Genomic DNA, 17175 nt, shown 5'->3' with positions numbered 1-17175 from the left:
TAAAAATACAAAAATCAGCTGGGCGTGGTGGCAGGTGCCTGTAATCCCAGCTACTGGGGAGGCTGAGGCAGGAGAATTGCTTGAACTCAGGAGGCGGAGGGTGCAGTGAGCCGAGATTGCACCACTGCACTCCAGTCTGGGCGACAGAGCGAGACTCTTTCTCAAAAAAAAAAAAAAGGATGCTGTGCTGACATGCGCTACAACACGGATAAACCTTGGGCACATGGTGCTGAGTGAGAGGAACCAGACACAAAAGGCCATATGTTGAATGATCCCACGTACATGGAATATACAGAGCTGCTAACTCTATAGAGGCAGAAAGCAGACGTTGGTTGCCAGGGACGAGGAGTAAGGGAAAATGGGAGGTGACTGGTTTTTTTTCAGATTGATGGAAATGTTTTAGAGTTAGATAAAGGAGTGGTTGCTCAACATCGTGAATGTACTAAATGCCATGAATTGTACTTGTTAAAGTGGTTAATTTTATGTTATGTGTATTTCGCTGCAATAAAAAGAAAAAGCCCATCTCACTACAAGGATATTTATGTGGCTCAAATCAGGGGGTACCTTGAAACAAGGGTTAAAGGGCATTACTGTTGGAAACCATCACACGGTACAATTCAAGGTTCTTGGAATCAAGAGTCCCTGTGCTTTATCCTTATAGAGACTTTTTCTATGACCTGAGGCAACTCATGTTTCCATCTGTCTAAAAGAATTTCTTTCCTGACTCCCTTCCTCCTGTAGTGGCTTTGGTGACACTTTGATGACTTCTCCTTTCATTGCACCTCATAACTAGAACTGTGTCACAGGCCATCCCTGAACCAATTCCGGGCAAAGGAGATGTTGCTCTAAAGCATGAGACCAGTCATGGTTTATCCCCTGCAGCTAGAGGCCCCACTCCTCAGCATGGTGTTACCCTATGTGACTGAATCTGCAATGTGTTAACAAGGAAAGCCCCTCAAAACAGGGGCATGACTGTTGGGAGGGCCCCCAGCAGGGCATCTCAGAAGAAAGTTTCACATTGGCCTTTGGGCCTCCACCTAAACAAGGCCTTCTTGTGCTCGGCTTCAAGGTCATTAGTCCTTCCTTCCTCCCTCCCTTCACCTGCCTTCCCTTCGCCTGCCTTCCCTTCCCCTTCCCCTTCCCCTCCCCCTCCCCCTCCCTCCCTCTCTGTTGTCCAGACTGGAGTGCAGTGGTACCATCATGGCTCACTGCAGCCTTGACCTCTTGGGCTCAAGAGATCCTTCCACCTTGGCCTCTCAAGTAGCTGGGACTGCAGGCATGTGGCACCACACCTGGCTAATTTAAAAAATGCTTTTTATGTAGAGATGAGGTCTCATGTTGTAGCCCAGGCTGGGCTTGAACTCCTAGGCTCAAGGGATCATCCAATCTCAGCCTCCCGAAGTGCTGGAATTACAGGTGTGAGCCACGACGCCTGGCCATTGATTGTCTTAAGCACAGATCCCATCATTCCTGCTCGGAAGTCTCGAGTGGCTCCCTAGGGGCTGTGGAAGGAAGTTCAAATTCTCCTTCACTGAGCATTCAAGTCCTGTCCCAGTCCCATTATCTGAGTGTTCTCTGTACCTTTTCTTCTGGAAGGAGTGGTTGGTTGCCACACTGTGTGGTTCCAGCCTTTCATTTTTTCTAATGGTTCTTTCTGCCAGGAATGACTTCTCTCTCCTTCTCACTCTTTTGAAATTGTGCCATCTTCTGGCTCAGCTCATTTTTTCGTGAGAATCATGTGTCCCTGGCTCCCGACTTATGTTCATGTTTGTGGTGTTTGTGTCTGCCTGACTGTCCTGTACACTCTCTTGAGGCCCCTCAAGAGCAGGGGCCCATGTCCTGTCCATCTCTGCATCCCCATTCTCCAGCCCTGGACCTGGCCTAGCATGTACCCCAGTCAGTAGGTGCCTTGTGGACTGTAGTGAATGGCAAAGGGTGGAGAAAAGGTAAAGCAATAGCTGTCTTCCGTCTATCATTTGGCACCAGAGATATTTGTGTGAAATCTCCCTAAGCCTTGGAACTTCGAGGAACAATACACTGCACGTTAGACAAGTCAGGACCCTTCAACACTAAGGAATGCCGAAGTGCATTTCCCAGTATTGGTCCTTGTGAAACGCTTATGTGTATTTGCTTAAGCAGAATGAAAATGTGAGGCCTGCCTGCTTACGTCGTCTGTTTCCAGAATGAAAATCAGAACAAAGATCGAAATACTCCAAGGCAGGGCTTCATAGGTAGTCTCATGGATGTGATTAAGGGCTGATTTAACATTCGGAAGAAAAACATAAAAATCAGCCTTCCTGAAGCTGTAGTCTGACCCCGGGAAGAATGTGTATCCTCAGGAAAGATAAATTTGCATTAAAGATCTCTTTGGCAATGCATTGTTGAAAGAGGTTAATATTGTAAGTGGAAAATTTTGATTACTCTCGATTCTTTCCTCCCATTTGCTTCTGTACCTGTATCACCCCAGAGAGATCTCTATGCTAGAAGTAATGTCCACACCACCTGCCTGCCTGTGGCTCTATTAAACTTGAGTTCCTGCCCTTTTAAAGCACAATCCAGATTGTGTGGAACAATACAAAGGGTGGAAATTAAGAAAACTCGTTGGGATGCAGATCAATGCACTTCACTTCCCCAAGCCAAGGGAGATGACTCTGGAGGAAAAGATAAAGATGACCACAGTGAATTTGCAGGTCATCTTTTGTGCATGTGCTTGGTTGAAACATCCTTGGAACCTTTCAGTGAGGGAAAGGTCCTCTCTGAAGAAGTGCTTGCCTTAAGCCAGGGTTTCTCAGTCTCAGCCTTATTGTCATTTGGGGCATAATCCTTCTTTGTTGTGGGACTGTCCTGTGCCTTGTAAGATGTTCATTAGCATTCCTGACCTTGACCCACCCGATGCTGGTAGCATCCCACCCTCCCGAGTCTTTTTTTTTTTTTTTTTTTTTAAGACAGCGACTTGTTCTGTCGCCCAGGCTGGAGTGCAGTGGCGCGATCTCGGCTCCTTGCAACCTCCGCCTCCCGAGTTCAAGTGACTCTCCTGCCTCAGCCTCCCGAGTAGCTGGGATTACAGGCACGTGCCACCATACCAGCTAATTTTTGTATTTTTTAGTAGAGATGGGGTTTCACCGTGTTGGCCAGGCTGGTCTCGAACTCCTGATCTCAGGTGTTCTGCCCACCTCAGCCTTCCAAAGTGCTGGGATTACAGGCATGAGCCACTGCGCCCGGCCAACTCCCCAGTCTTAATAATCAAAATTGTCTCCACATTGCCAAATGTCCCCTGGGGGTAAATTACCCCCTATTGAGAACCACTGACTTAGAGTCTCCCCATGGGGAAAAGCAGAGTTGATGTGGGAAAGTCTAGCAGTTAAAAGAGGCAGCAGGTGGAAAGGCAGAGAAGTGTGAGGCCACATAGCAGCTTTGCCCATGTGGTGTTCCTGGATTAGAAGGTGTGGTTTGGACCATGCCAGGGTATGAAGCTGGAAAGGTGAGGTCGACAGGGATCCGATTTTGGAGGCCTTTGCTACCATATTGAGAGAAGCACATTCAATTTGAAGCCGGAAATCTTGGGGTTATTTCCAGTGCCTCTCTTACAGCTGTGGGACCTAAGCCACTTAACCTCTTTGAACCTCAGTGCCCTTCTCTGTTAAGTGGAGTCTCACAGATGGATTGTAAAAGCTGAGTGAATTAAGGCCATGTGAAGGTGTCAGTATGGTACCTGGGTATCCTAGTTGCCCAATAAATGTGTTCTTCTTTCCTAAGCACTGTCACATCCAGTTAAATCCGGTTCTCTATAGTTCTGCTGCCACTAACTCCTGCTGCTATTTATCCAGCCTGTATTACGGCAAAGCTTCCTGGGCTCTCTGCCTCAACTCCATTCTCAGTCTGATGTAAAGGTTTAGAAAATACTGAAACCTGCACAGTCCAGCACCGTGGCCATTAGCCCATGTGGCTCTTAAGCACTTGAAACATGGCTGCTTCAAACTGAGATGTGCTGTCGATGATAAGATGCACTCTGTATTTGAAGACCGAGATGAGAAAAAGAACTAAATCGTCTCATTAGTAATGCTTTATATTGATTACATGTTAACATGCTAATATATTAAGTATACTAGGTTAAATAAAATATTAACGTCTGGCTGGGCATGGTGGCTGACACCTGTAATCCGAGCACTTTGGGAGGCTGAGGGGGACGGATCACCTGAGGTCAGGAGTTCAAGACCAGCCTGGCCAACATGGTGAAACCCCATCTCTACTAAAAATACAAAAATTAGCCGGGTGTGGTGGCACGCGCCTGTAATCCCAGCTACTCCGGAGGCTGAGTCAGGAGAATTGCCTGAACCCGGGAGGTGGAGCTTTCAGTGAACCGAGATCATGCCACTGCACTCCAGCCTGGGCGACAGAGCAAGACTCCATCTCAAAAAAAGAAAGAAAAAAAAAAAAAGATTAATGTCTCCTATTTTTTTTAACCCCTTTTTTAAGTCAACTATGGAGAATAAGGTAAGTTTTGTAAGAGTGGCCATTGTCTTATCCAAGGAAGGCTATTGATTCTTCATGAGAGAATCATTTCCTGGTGCTAAATTTTGAGACATAATTTGTTTCACAGGGGTAATCTCTTTTGAAAAATGGTTATGGTCCCTTCAAGAAGAGCAGTAGCATATTGAATAATGTGTTTGGAGGAGTTTTTTTTCCATTCCCCCCCCACCCGCCCTTCTGGTAGATGTAAGAGTATTCTTTCCTTTTTCAATAGTTCTTCCTTTTCCAAGATACACAGCCTTGAGGCAGAATCAGAGCACATCTTCCCCACCTCACACCTGATTTGTGGTTATCAGAGCAAGCAAACACTAGCGTCTGTACTGTCCTTAGATTTTGATTGGTTGAACAGCTATAGTCAATCAATTTATTTTAGTCCTATTAATACTACATAGCTTCTCATATTGTTTGATAATCGTATTTTGGATTTCATTTGATCTCTTGCAATCCTTGCAACAACGATGAGTGCCTGATATTGCCATGGGCTTTCCCAGAAAAATGATGGGAGGCTCCAGGATAACGAATCAGTTGCCAGGCTCCTGCAGCTTGTATCTGCAGAGCTGATGCTTGAGGCCAGGTTTCCTGACTCCCAGAGCTTTGTAAATGCTGTGAGGCCCATGTGAAATGCAGACTGTGCCTTGGAGTTTGCTTGTTATATAACAGAGACAAGATGGGCACAATTCAGATGACAACTAATGTGTCTTGACTGCAGAGCTGTATGAAAATGGGTGGTTGAGGACTGTGTTGGATGCCTCAGGGGGGCCACTGCCCTGATCTGTGACACCCCAGTGGTTCCGAAGGCAAATGTACATGTTTATCTGCAGCCAGAGAATTTGACTTCACAGCAGGATCAAGACAAACTGAGTTGGCAGGAGTGGACCCTTGTGGTCCTTTCAACATAGTGAACTCGAAGTTTTCAATGTTTGTTTGAGAGCATATTGTATGTGGCTTTTAAATTAGAGTTCACATGATGGATTTTTAATAGTGCCTCCAAGGCCAAGTGCCATTAGGAAGTGCCAGTTTGACAGGCCAGAGGATCACCTTCAGGGAGGAAATTCTACAGAGATGCTCGCGTGGCCCCAGACCCGGAGGGAGGCACCAGTTGCTTCCTGTGTGGTCATTCCCATGCAGCAGGGAGAAGGAGAGAAAGTTACCAAAGTGAACTTTGCAAATGACCTCACATGTACGAGAGGGTGTCTGAGGGGCAGTACCCCATTGCCTCAGGGACCTGTGTGGGATGCTGTGTGGATCCCATTTCTCATGTTACAGATGTTGTACAGTCAGACAGCTAGTTGCTGGACTTTTGTTTTAAAAGGGTTTATTGGAGCAGTACGAGAGTGACTGCAGGCCGCCTGATGATGGCACATTCGTTCATTCATTCATTCATTCATTCATTCATTCATTCATTCATTCAGCAGATACTCACTGAATGCTTCCCATGTGTCTCGATATACCTTGAATATAAAGTAGTCATGGTTTATGCCCAAGTAGAGATTAAAATCTAGTGGGCGCAGCAGCGATTAAGCAAGTAATCAATCAAATAATTGTTTAATTTAGAAATTTGATGAGTACTATGAAGGAAACGACCGCAGCATGATGATAGACAAAGCCTGGGAGGGGGCTACTGAGGCATAGGATTATCTGGGAAGAGTTCTCTGAGTTGACAGCATTCAAGATCCAGTCTAGACGGATAAGGATGCAGTCCAGCAAAGAGCCCAACATAAGGATTTCAGGCACAGAGAGCACACTTGCAAAGACCCTGAGGCATATTCCAGAAGTGAAGGGGTCAGTGTGGCTGGAGTAGAGCAGAGAGAGTGGACAGAGATGAGGTCGGAGAGATCGAGGTCAAGCCAGGTGCTTCTAGGTGGAGCAAAGAGTTTGGATTTAAGAGTTAATAAGAAACACTGAGTAATTTCCTCTTTTTTTTTTTTTTTTTTTCTTTTTGAGACAGAGTCTCGCTGTGTTGCCCAGGCTGGAGTATAGTGGCGTGATCTCAGCTCACTACAGGCTCTGCCTCCTGCATTCACACCATTCTCCTGCCTCAGCTTCCCGAGCAGCTGGGACTACAGGTGCCTGCCACCACACCTGGCTAATTTTTTGTATTTTTAGTAGAGACGGGGTTTCACCATGTTAGCCAGGATGGTCTCGATCTCCTGACCTCGTGATCCACCCGCCTTGGCCTCCCAAAGTGCTGGGATTACAGGCGTGAGCCACCGCGCCTGGCCAACACTGAGTAATTTCAAGTGGAGTTTGAATGAGGCTGCTAATGCAGAAGCCACGGGCATGGGGTGATGGTAGCTTCGATTCGTATAGTGGCAGGTGGAATGGAGAGAGGACGATGTATGCGAGGCGTGGAATAGCAGAAATTTGCCTGAATTGGAGAATGCGTGGATTGCCCAAGATGAGTTGTTTGAGTGAGGAATTGAGAATGGCTCCCATATATGTGGCTTCAGCAATGGAGTAAATGATGCTGCCCTTTCTGGAGCAGGTTTGGAGGAGGAAATCAGGAGTTGAGGTCTGAGATGCATGTGGATTTATCCAGTGGGTATATAGGAAGAAGGTCATTGTACACATGGACCTGGAGCTAAGAAGAGAGGCCAGAGCTACAGGGAGGAATATGGGAGTCATCGGCCGGGAGATTGTTTTGCAAGCTGTTGGCATGGGGGTTTTCACCTAGGGAGAAAAAGAAAGTGTGGATCCCACATTGAATCCTGGAATACCCCTAAAATTTATCATTCAGGAAGGAAGAGGTTTGAGGAAAAAAATGTATGAAATAAGTATCTCAGAGGTTGGAGAAGTGAGTTTACTAGAGAAAGGCAGTAGCATTTCTGAGCAGTTGACTGCCCATTTGAAATCAGAAATGATTAACTGAAACATATCTGCCAGCCTGAGAGTGTGATTTCCTACCCCATTTGGCTTCACACATAAAGCTGTGAAGAGCAAGGAGGGTTGCGTTCATCTGAAGCGTTGGATTTTCCCAGGCTACTGCAATCTGAAACAAAAAGGGCCAAGGGAGGGGCGAGTACTTACAGAAGGGGATTAACGAACCATGGCAGCATCTACGCTGAACAAGAGAGAATACAAAAAAAAAACAAAAAAACAAAAAAAAACTAGACCTGGATAGAGAGTATGATAAAGAAGGGCAGTGGATTGGGGATCATGATGACAGTAAAGAATCTGTGCAATTGTAGCCTTGGAGGGCTGGCAACGGGATTGTGGGGGATTGTGGGAGACTGTGGGGGATATTGACATTTGAAACCATGCAGGTTGTGCTGCTTTGGGTGATGACAAGACCTAGAATGTGAACCTCGTTCATGTGAAGTGGCAGATATTTTGGATGGGCATTTTCATCATGGAAGTGAGTGGAGAGGAGGAAGAATGTGAGAATGGTCATGCGGAGATTACAGTTATCAAGAATGGGAGGAGTAAATGACCTCCGGTTTGGATTATGGGTGGTTTCTTGTGTGTGATATGGGGGATTGTATGTACACACATACATGCACACACATACACATATAATTTTTTTTTTTAATCTGCAGTAGCAATATAGTATATTGCCTTTCACCTTTTTTGCTTTTTTATTTTCTATTTTTTAGAGATAGGGTCTTACTCTGTTGCCCAGGCTGGAGTGCAGTGGTGTGATTTTTAGTTCACTGCAGCCTCAAACCCTTTGCTCAAGTGATCATCCTCCCTCAGCCTCCGGAGTAGCTGTGACTACAGGCAGATGCCACCATGCCCAGCTAAAGTCTTTACATTTTTTTAGAGACGGTAGGTCTCTCTATGTTGCCCAGGCTGGTCTTGAACTCCTGGCCTCAAGCAATTCTTCCCCCTTTGCCTTCTCAAATGTTGGGATTATAGGCATGAGCCACTGCACCTGGCATGTCTTTCACCTTTTAAGTTCAGGGAACAGTTTCTCCTGGCTACACATACGTTATCAGTGCAATGCTTTATGAAGCTTTAGAAATGAGCTGATGACTTTCATAAATAATGAAATATAAACATGACATTATTTTAGTATCTTCAAACAAATGATCTGAGGATGTGTTACACATTTTAACATCAACACTAAGTTGTAATTTGTACATTTGCATGGGCTATACATGCAAAAAGATTATTAGCTACAATGAGATGGATTCCTTAATATCTATGACGTTCTACCTTGCTAATGCTATAGAATAACTTGCATTTTAAATTACATTTGCACACTTTGCATATTATGTTCTATGATTGCTTTTGGGTTTTCCATACAGATTATTTTTGTTGATATTAAATGGAAATCGTAGGCCTGAAATGCGCTGTTCTTATGTGAAGTAAATTACTATAACCTGTTGGCTTAAAAAAAAGCATGAGAGCTGTGACCAGTAGTTGCCAAGGACAGGGAGGACGATGGCGAGCCACAGTGGAACAGGGGTCTTCATTAGAGAGAGTGGCAGGAGGATCCAGGAGAGACAGCTGGAAGCCAGAAGGACAGAGGCCCATTTCTTGTCCCTTAGTTGGGTACATGCATTGCAAGAGGGGAACAGATCTTTCTTTTAGAGGAAGCAGTGATTTAGGGGACAGCTCCACTTTCACATAAAAGCAAGAGGCAGAATGACGTGAGAGGAAGGAGGTTGAACATAAAGAGTTTTCTGATCTCATAGTGTAAGTTCTACAGCATTCCATAGATGGGCTTGGAGGGGAAGGGCGGGCTGAGGGGTATCGTGTGATTGGAGTAGTTTGTATGATAATATCCAGGGAGACTGCTGCCATGATGGAGACAGTCATTGATCCATTCAATACATATTTATTGATTAGCTTCTTTTCTATATGCTAGATACTGTGCTAGTAATGAACAAGGCAGCAGTGGGCAAAATGGACAAGTCCATGCCCTTGTGACACTGATGGTCTGATAGGGGAGATAGACCGTAAAGGAAACAATACGAGAATTTGCCTGCCAGGATTGCTAACCACTAAGTCAGTGTCTTTAGCCTCTCTTAGCCTCAGTTTTCCCTTTGGTAAAGTGGGTGTAATGAAGTGGGTGGTGCTGGTGCTGTTCAGTCAGTATTCACTTGTGGGGGAAGTTTTTGATGAAAAGTCGGGCACATCATCAGAGCCAACCCTAGTCCGTAGATGTTTTTGTTTAGTTAGAAAAAGGCACATGTTGAGAAACTCGGCTTTCATCTCTCAGAAAGCTGTTGTAACAAATTTGCAATCAAGGAAGTCTAGGATGTGAACAGTTTGCCCTGCTGCACTGGCGGATTCCTGCCCTGGTGAAGTGAGGACCGGAGAGGAGAAGGGGCGGCCAGCTCTGTTTATTAACCAGTTATTTACTAAGTGTTTTAGTACAGGCTTCTCAAACATTCGTGTATATATGAAATCACCTGAGATCTTGTTAAAATGCCAGTTCTGATTCAGTGGGGCTAGGGTGAGGCCTGAGATTCTGCATATCTGAGAAGATCAGCTGATGCTGATGGCTGTTGGTTCAAGGACCACCCTTTGAGTAGAGGTGGGTTAGTGTAAACATTCCTTGGTCTTAGATGCTGGTCTCAGGGAGAGGCTTAAAACTAACCCTGGAAGACCTAGATCCTTTGCCCAGAAGGGGTTTTAGTCCAATGAAGAGAGATCAAATAATGCACAGGAAATGATTAGAAGATAATTAAGTGATTAGGAGTGTGCTGCTGACTCCTGCTGGAGTTGAGAAGCAAAAAGGGAGAGCCTTCGGGACTAGACTTGACAGAGCAGTCCTATAGAAGCAGTGAAGACTTGATTCTACTGAGGTCCCAGAGAGGAGGAAAGACATCTAGGATACAGTAGGCAGGGCGGGAGAGTGTGTGTGTGTGTGTGTGTGTGTGTGTGTGTGTGTGTGTGTGTGTGTGTGTGTGTGTGTGTGTGTGTGTGTGTGTGCGCGTGTGTGCATGCGCGCACGCGTGCATGGGAGTGTGGCTTGGGTAAATGTGTGCAGTAGGAAAATAATAATGACAGTAATACAAATAATGATAATAAAGCTAACATCTTTCAGTGATCCATCTGCCGTAGGACCTGGTTTTTTTTTTTGGAGTGGGACAGAGTCTCGCTTTGTCGCCCAGGCTGTAGTGCAGCGGCACAATCTCCGCTCACTGCAAGCTCCGCCTCCTGGGTTCACGCCATTCTCTTTCCTCAGCCTCCTGAGTAGCTGGGACTACAGGCATCTGCCACCACGCCCAGCTAAGTTTTTGTATTTTTGGTAGGGATGGGGTTTCACCGTGTTAGCCAGGATGGTCTCCATCTCCTGACCTCATGATTCGCCCGCCTCAGCCTCCCAAAGTGTTGGGATTACAGGCGTCAGCCACCACGCCCGGCCTATAGGACCTGTTTTGTAACAAAACCTCGGTGATGTCCAGCTCTTTCTCTTTTAGGTGCTGAGACAGCACCTTGTAAGAAAGGTTCACCGAAGACGAGTGACAATGTGTGAGTGGCAGGATTCAGGCAATCTTCTAGTTAGAATCAGTGGTCCAAATCCTCCCACTGTTACATGCACCTAGGATCAGTTTGGGATCCTAAGCAATTCTGAAGGGTTTGAGCCATTTTGTTCCCCATATATATGTGTGTTTGTGTGTATGTGTGTGTATATTTTTTCTTAGATTTTTATTCCTTCTTCATGTGCAGTGTTTCTAGACAATCCACACATCTTGAACACCCAAGAAAAATTATTTCTAACATCCATGATGCTAATTAAAAGACAGCCTCTGGTGCTGATGAGAGATAGCTGGAGCACACGCTTGGAATGTAGGCTTCTGACTGGAGTCTCTCAAATGGTAACCAGCCACCCCTGGAGGGTGTATTCCCAATTAGGACACAAGAGATGTTAACTCACTGCACTGAGCTTGTAAATTAAAGCTTATATATATATGTGTGTATATATTAAAGCTTATATATATACATATATATACACGCATATGTATGCATATATATTTTATACTGTCTGTGCTGAGGTATTTTGAATTGCAAGCAATATAATTAAGACATAGAGATAAAAACTTTTAAATAACATTTATTTATGAAATGGAGTCTCGCTCTGTCGCCCAGGCTGGAGTGCAGTGGCGAGATCTCAGCTGATTGTAACCTCCGCCTCCCCGGTTCAAGCAATTCTCCTGCCTCAGCCTCTCCAGTAGCTGGGATTACAGGCATGCACCACCACGTCCAGCTGATTTATTTTTATTTTTATTTTTTAGTAGAGACAGGATTTCACCATGTTGCCCGAGCTGGTCTTGAATGCCTGCTGTCAGGTGATCCACCTGCCTCGGCCTCCCAAAGTGCTGAGATTACAGGTGTGAGCCACTGTGCCTGGTCAATTTTTAAATAACTTTTAAATTGTAAAAGCAATGCAGGCTCCTTGTATAAAATTTCAGGAAGTATATATATATATATATATATATATATATATAAATATGTTGAAATTAGTCATATTCTATACCAAAAGATAATTTACAACATTTAAGCCTTTTTTTCTCATATAGGTATATAGGTATTTGTACACATATATAAAATTTATTGCTTTGGACTGAAGGATACTTGTGATCACATTATATAATACATTTAGCTTTGAATCCTGTGTTTGTAGCTTAACAGATCAGCCAGGCATGGTGGCTCATGCTTGTAATCCCAGCACTTTGGGAGGCCGAGGCAGGTGGATCACCTGAGGTCAGGAGTTTGAGACCAGCCTGGCTAACATGGTGAAACCCTCTCTCTACTAAAAATACAAAAAATAGGTGGACGTGGTGCCTGGCGCCTGTAATCCCAGCTATTCAGGAGGCTAAGGCAGGAGAATGCATGAACCCAGGAGGTGAAGGTTGCAGTGAGCCAAGATCACGGCATTGCACTCCAGCCGGTGCCACAAGAGCGAAACCCTGTCTCAAACAAAAACAAAAACAAACAGATCATGGTGATTTTTTTGGGTTCATACAGTGTTCTTCATAAATGTAAATTTCATTGGTTAAGACAGATGGGAGACGACAGATGGAGTACATGTTTAGGAAGAGGAGTTGACCAGCTTGGCCGAAGAGTTGGATCTTGGAGTTGAGGGAGAGGTATTTAGGGATGACTCTTAGACACCTGGGTTAACAGGTGGGGAGGCCTCCCTCACACCAGGGAGCAGTAGGGAGAGAGCAGGTTAGAGGCTGGTTTTCCCAGTTAGTTTGCCAACATTTGCACATGTTTGTGATGTAATTTCCAGCCCACCTCCTGTTTCTTCCTTCCATTCTTCTTGTGTTGATTTCTGTGTTGACTTCCTGGAGTAACTTCTGATATAGATTGAGATTTTTCTTAAAAATGTGTTTTTAGTACACAGGTGTCATTTAAAAGTGAAATTCATGAAGGAATACTTTTTACCTGCTGGGTTTAATTTCAGATGGCCGTGTTATCATAAAAGGGAAACCACCATAAATTCTGTTTTAAAACTTTGTACAAATTGTATGTGTTGATATTAACTTCTGCAGATGGAGAGAGGAAAAGAGGAAAGTATTCTATTAAAGAGTTTTTTCCCCCAGTGTTATTTGAATATTATTAATGCCAAATGAGTTCAGTTCCTATCCTCCTCCCTTCCTTTAAAAGTTTAAATTTGTCTATAGCTTTTTTTTTTTTTTTTTTGAGATGGAGTTTTGCTCTTGTTGCCTAGGCTGGAGTGCAATGGCATGATCTTGGCTCACTGCAACCTCTGCCTCCCGAGTTCAAATGATTGTCCTGCCTCAGCCTCCCAAGTAGCTGGGATTACAGGCGCCCACCACCATGCCCAGCTAATTTTTTGTATTTTTAGTAGAGACCGGGTTTCACTATGTTAGTCAGGCAGGTTTCGAACTCCTGACCTCAGGTGATCTGCCCGCCTCAGCCTGCCAAAGTGCTGGGATTACAGGTGTGAGGCACTGCACCCAGCCCTTGTCTATAGCTTTTTGATGTCTTTCTATTTTTTCTGGAATGAGAGTTAACAGTTATGATATATTTGACCCTGGGAAAGAAATAATCATAATATTCAATATGAAGGATTTAGGTTAAAGTAAAAGGAAAAACACCCTCTGGCAAGAGTTCTTAGGATCAATTGCTGAGGGAGAGCAGAGCCTGAGGTGTTTTTGCCTCTTACTAGTAGTGTATAATCCTTGGCCAGTTAATTAATCTCTCTAGGCCTTAATTTTCTCATCCGTACAGTGGGGACTGGAAATAGTGTTTATCTCATAGGTTATTTTGAGAATTACATAAGCAGTTATATGTGAAAAAATATAGAAAAGTGCTTGACATATAAGTGCTACTTACTGCTAGTTGCCTTGACTTATTGCTGTAAGTAAACTGTGAAAACAAAAATTGTGATTTTAATGTTGTGATACAGTCAGCCCTTCGTATCTGAGGGTTCCACATTCACAGATTCAACCAACTGTGATTGAAAGTCTTCAGGAAAAAAAACGGAAACTGTACTGAACATGTGCAGACTTTTTTGTCATTCTCTAAACAATACAGTATAATTATTTATGTAGCATTCACATTGCCTTCGGTATTTTTTGGTTAAGTTTTTAAAAAATTTATTATTATTATTACCATTTTGAGATGTAGTCTTGCTCTGTTGCCCAGGCTGGAGGGCAGTGGCACAATCTAGGCTCACTGTAACCTCCACCTCCGGGTTCAAATGATTCTCCTGCCTCAGTGTCCCAAGTAGCTGGGATTACAGGTGCATGCCACCACACCCGGCTAATTCTTGTATTTTTAGTAGAGACAGCATTTCGTCATGTTGGCCAGGCTGGTCTCAAACTCCTGACCTCAGGTGATCCACCCACCTCGGCCTCCCAAAGTGCTGGGATTACAGGCACGAGCCACCTGTAATGCCCGGCCTGCATTAGGTATTATAAGTAATCTAGAGATGATTTAGAGTAAAGTATATAGGAGGATAGGTGTAGGTTATATGGAAATACTATGCCCATTTATATGAGGGACTTGAGCCATCTGTGGATTTTGGTATCTATGGGGGGTCCTGAACCAGCCCCTCACAGATCCCTAGGGAGAATGGTAACTCTCGAAGGAGAATTGAGTAGGTGGATCCTTCAGGTTTAAATCACCTATCTGGCATATTGGGCAATACCTATTTGTTGGGATCTGTTTTCTACTCAATCCTGTGGGGGAAGTGTGGGAATGGAGAGAGAGAAAAACCTCATTAAGGGTCAGGTGCAGTGGCTCACGCCTGTAATCCCAGCACTTTGGGAGGCCGAGGTGGGTGGATCACAAGGTCGAGAGATTGAGACCATCTTGGCCAAGATGGTGAAACCCCATCTCTACTGAAAATACAAAAACTAGCTGGATGTGGTGGCGTGTGCCTGTAATCCCAGCTATTCGGGAGGCTGAGGCAGGAGAATCCCTTGAACATGGGAGGCGGAGGTTGCAGGGAGCCGAGATCGCATCACTGTACTCTAGCCTGGCGACAGAGCAAGTCTCTGTCTCCAAAAAAAAAAAAAAAAAAAAAAAAACAAGCAAACCAATTAAGGCTGCTTTTCTGCCCTCCAGGAAGGAAGGATCGCCCCTGAAATGTACTTAAAATATCTTTGATAAGCACTTCATCAAGGGCTCTCTCATTTGAGCCTGAAAGCAACCCTCCAAGATAAAGGGTATCATCTTAATTTATAGATGAATAAGGAAGCTTATCCAGAGACAGGGGACTTGTCAAGGTCATAGCCAGTCGAGTGCAGCATCTGGGCTTGAACCCACACCTGTCTAACTGCACAGCCCTCTTTTTCTGCACTTCCTTCTCCTAAGAGCTTCACAGGTCTTGGTGGTTCTCATTCTCTGTGACTGGTGGAATGTGTACGTAGGGTTTGTTTTCAATGCTTTAGACTGAACATTCCCTAGAGGGGACTTTTTTTCAAGTCAACATTCTCTGTTCAAAAGGATTTTGCTTTTTTCAGTTTTACTTTCTAGTCTACACCCTCTAGCCCCGTGGTCTTTCATCTGTTCCAAAAGAATTCCATTTAGAAAATTGTGTCAGAGTGGTTGCAGAAGCAGGCTCAGCCTTGACAGTTGTGATCGGCTCCATTAGGTGTTTATTGTTGGCAACTCACTGAACACAAACTCCTGAAGCTTGAGAGGGTGGCCTTTGGATAGAATCTGATTCCATGTATTCATTTAACAGACAGTTATCAGGCACCTGCAGCTGACAGGCAATATGCTAAGTCTTAAAGAATGCAAGGTGGATCTGATGAGGTGGTTATCTGTCTTCTGGAAATGCTAAGGCTGGTGGGGAAAGGAGTCAGTTCAACCAGACCACTGTCATGGTGGTATAAGGGTTACCCAAGAGGGAAGGATGCATTTAGGAATATGGAAGGGGAGAACTAAGCCAGTTGTTTTATAGACATCTGTTCCTTGGGAATCTGAAGCTTTTTATAGCTGTGTGCAATGGGTAAGTTCCGCTCTGTTAGGGAAGCACCATGTGGGTTTATCTTTCTTTCCACCTATAGTCAGCGTGACGCCTATGTCAGGAGGTGGGTAGAGATGAGGTCTTAGGGTCCATTGGTTTTTTAACTCCTTTGTAGGTTTCATGATTCCCTGGTCAGATAATCAGGTGAAAGATCATGGGCCCTCCACTCTGTCTGCACTGACGTGCTCCCTCTTCCGTTGACACATCACGGCCAGTCTTCTGCCATGGTCTGAGGATATGCCCTCCCCAGGCTATCTGTTTGTTCTTATCCCTTCTCTGCATGTTTTAATGGTTTCTGTGATTCTCTGGACCTCTTCTTCCATATTGAGGGTGGAAGCTATGAAGACAGTCCCTAGTGAGTGTGTTTAGGCTTTCAGCTGTGATTAAGGTACAGTCTATGCAGATGGAGGTGGTGGCCTCTCCCATCTCCTTGCCTTGGCATGTGCTCTTTAGTCGTTACCAGTGCCTTTCTCAGTCTCCTCTGCCCAGAATGCTGAAACTGTTCTGCTATCCTGACCACGCACAGGGCAGTCAGCACCTTTATTTGCCCTTCCAGAGTGGTCCATGCACATCTCAGCTTGGGGTTCTCATAGATCTTTTCTGTTGGTCTCTCTCATTAGACTACACTTTGAATCCATTCTCTGTTCTAGTCTTTTTCTTTTTTTGAGATGGAATCTCGCTCTGACTCCCAGGCTGGAGTGCAGTGGCGCAATCTCAGCTCACTGCAACCTCCACCTCCCAGGTTCAAGTTATTCTCACGCCTCAGCCTCCCATGTAGCTGGGATTGCAGGCGTGCCACCATGCCCTGCTAATTTTTGTATTTTTAGTACAGACGGGGTTTCACCATGTTGGCCAGCTGGGCTTGAACTCCTGATCTCAAGTGATCCACTCATCTCGGCCTCCCAAAGTGCTGAGATTACAGGCGTGAGCCACTGTGCCCAGCCTGTTTTAGTCTTCTTTTGAAACACAGCACATGGTTTGTACATGGTACATAATAGGTGCTAACCAAATGCTCCTTTAAGTATGTTAGTTCAGGTCTCAAAGTTAACCTGTATTATAAAGTGTGCGTGTGTATGTGTGTGTGTGTGTTTGTGTGTGTGTGCGTGTGTGTGTGAGAGAGATCTTACAGTTTTTGTTATTTACTTATTTATTTATTGTCTTGGTTTTGAAGACTGCGAGACGGCAGCATCATCTCTTGGGATGAAAGGTTAGCAGGAAGCCTAGATCAGTCGAACCCCTTTCAG

At 44.7% G+C, this 17175-nt stretch overlaps 1 protein-coding gene across 3 annotated transcripts in view; it reads left to right on the top strand.

The window, feature by feature from the left end:
* LARGE1 (LARGE xylosyl- and glucuronyltransferase 1) overlaps window positions 1-17175 on the top strand; it is a 657275-nt gene that overhangs the window by 143311 nt on the left and 496789 nt on the right. The window lies entirely within an intron of this gene.

Source organism: Pongo pygmaeus, chromosome 23, assembly GCF_028885625.2.
Source record: "Pongo pygmaeus isolate AG05252 chromosome 23, NHGRI_mPonPyg2-v2.0_pri, whole genome shotgun sequence".
Lineage (NCBI taxonomy): Eukaryota > Metazoa > Chordata > Mammalia > Primates > Hominidae > Pongo > Pongo pygmaeus.
This window is presented reverse-complemented; position numbering and strand designations above follow the sequence as displayed.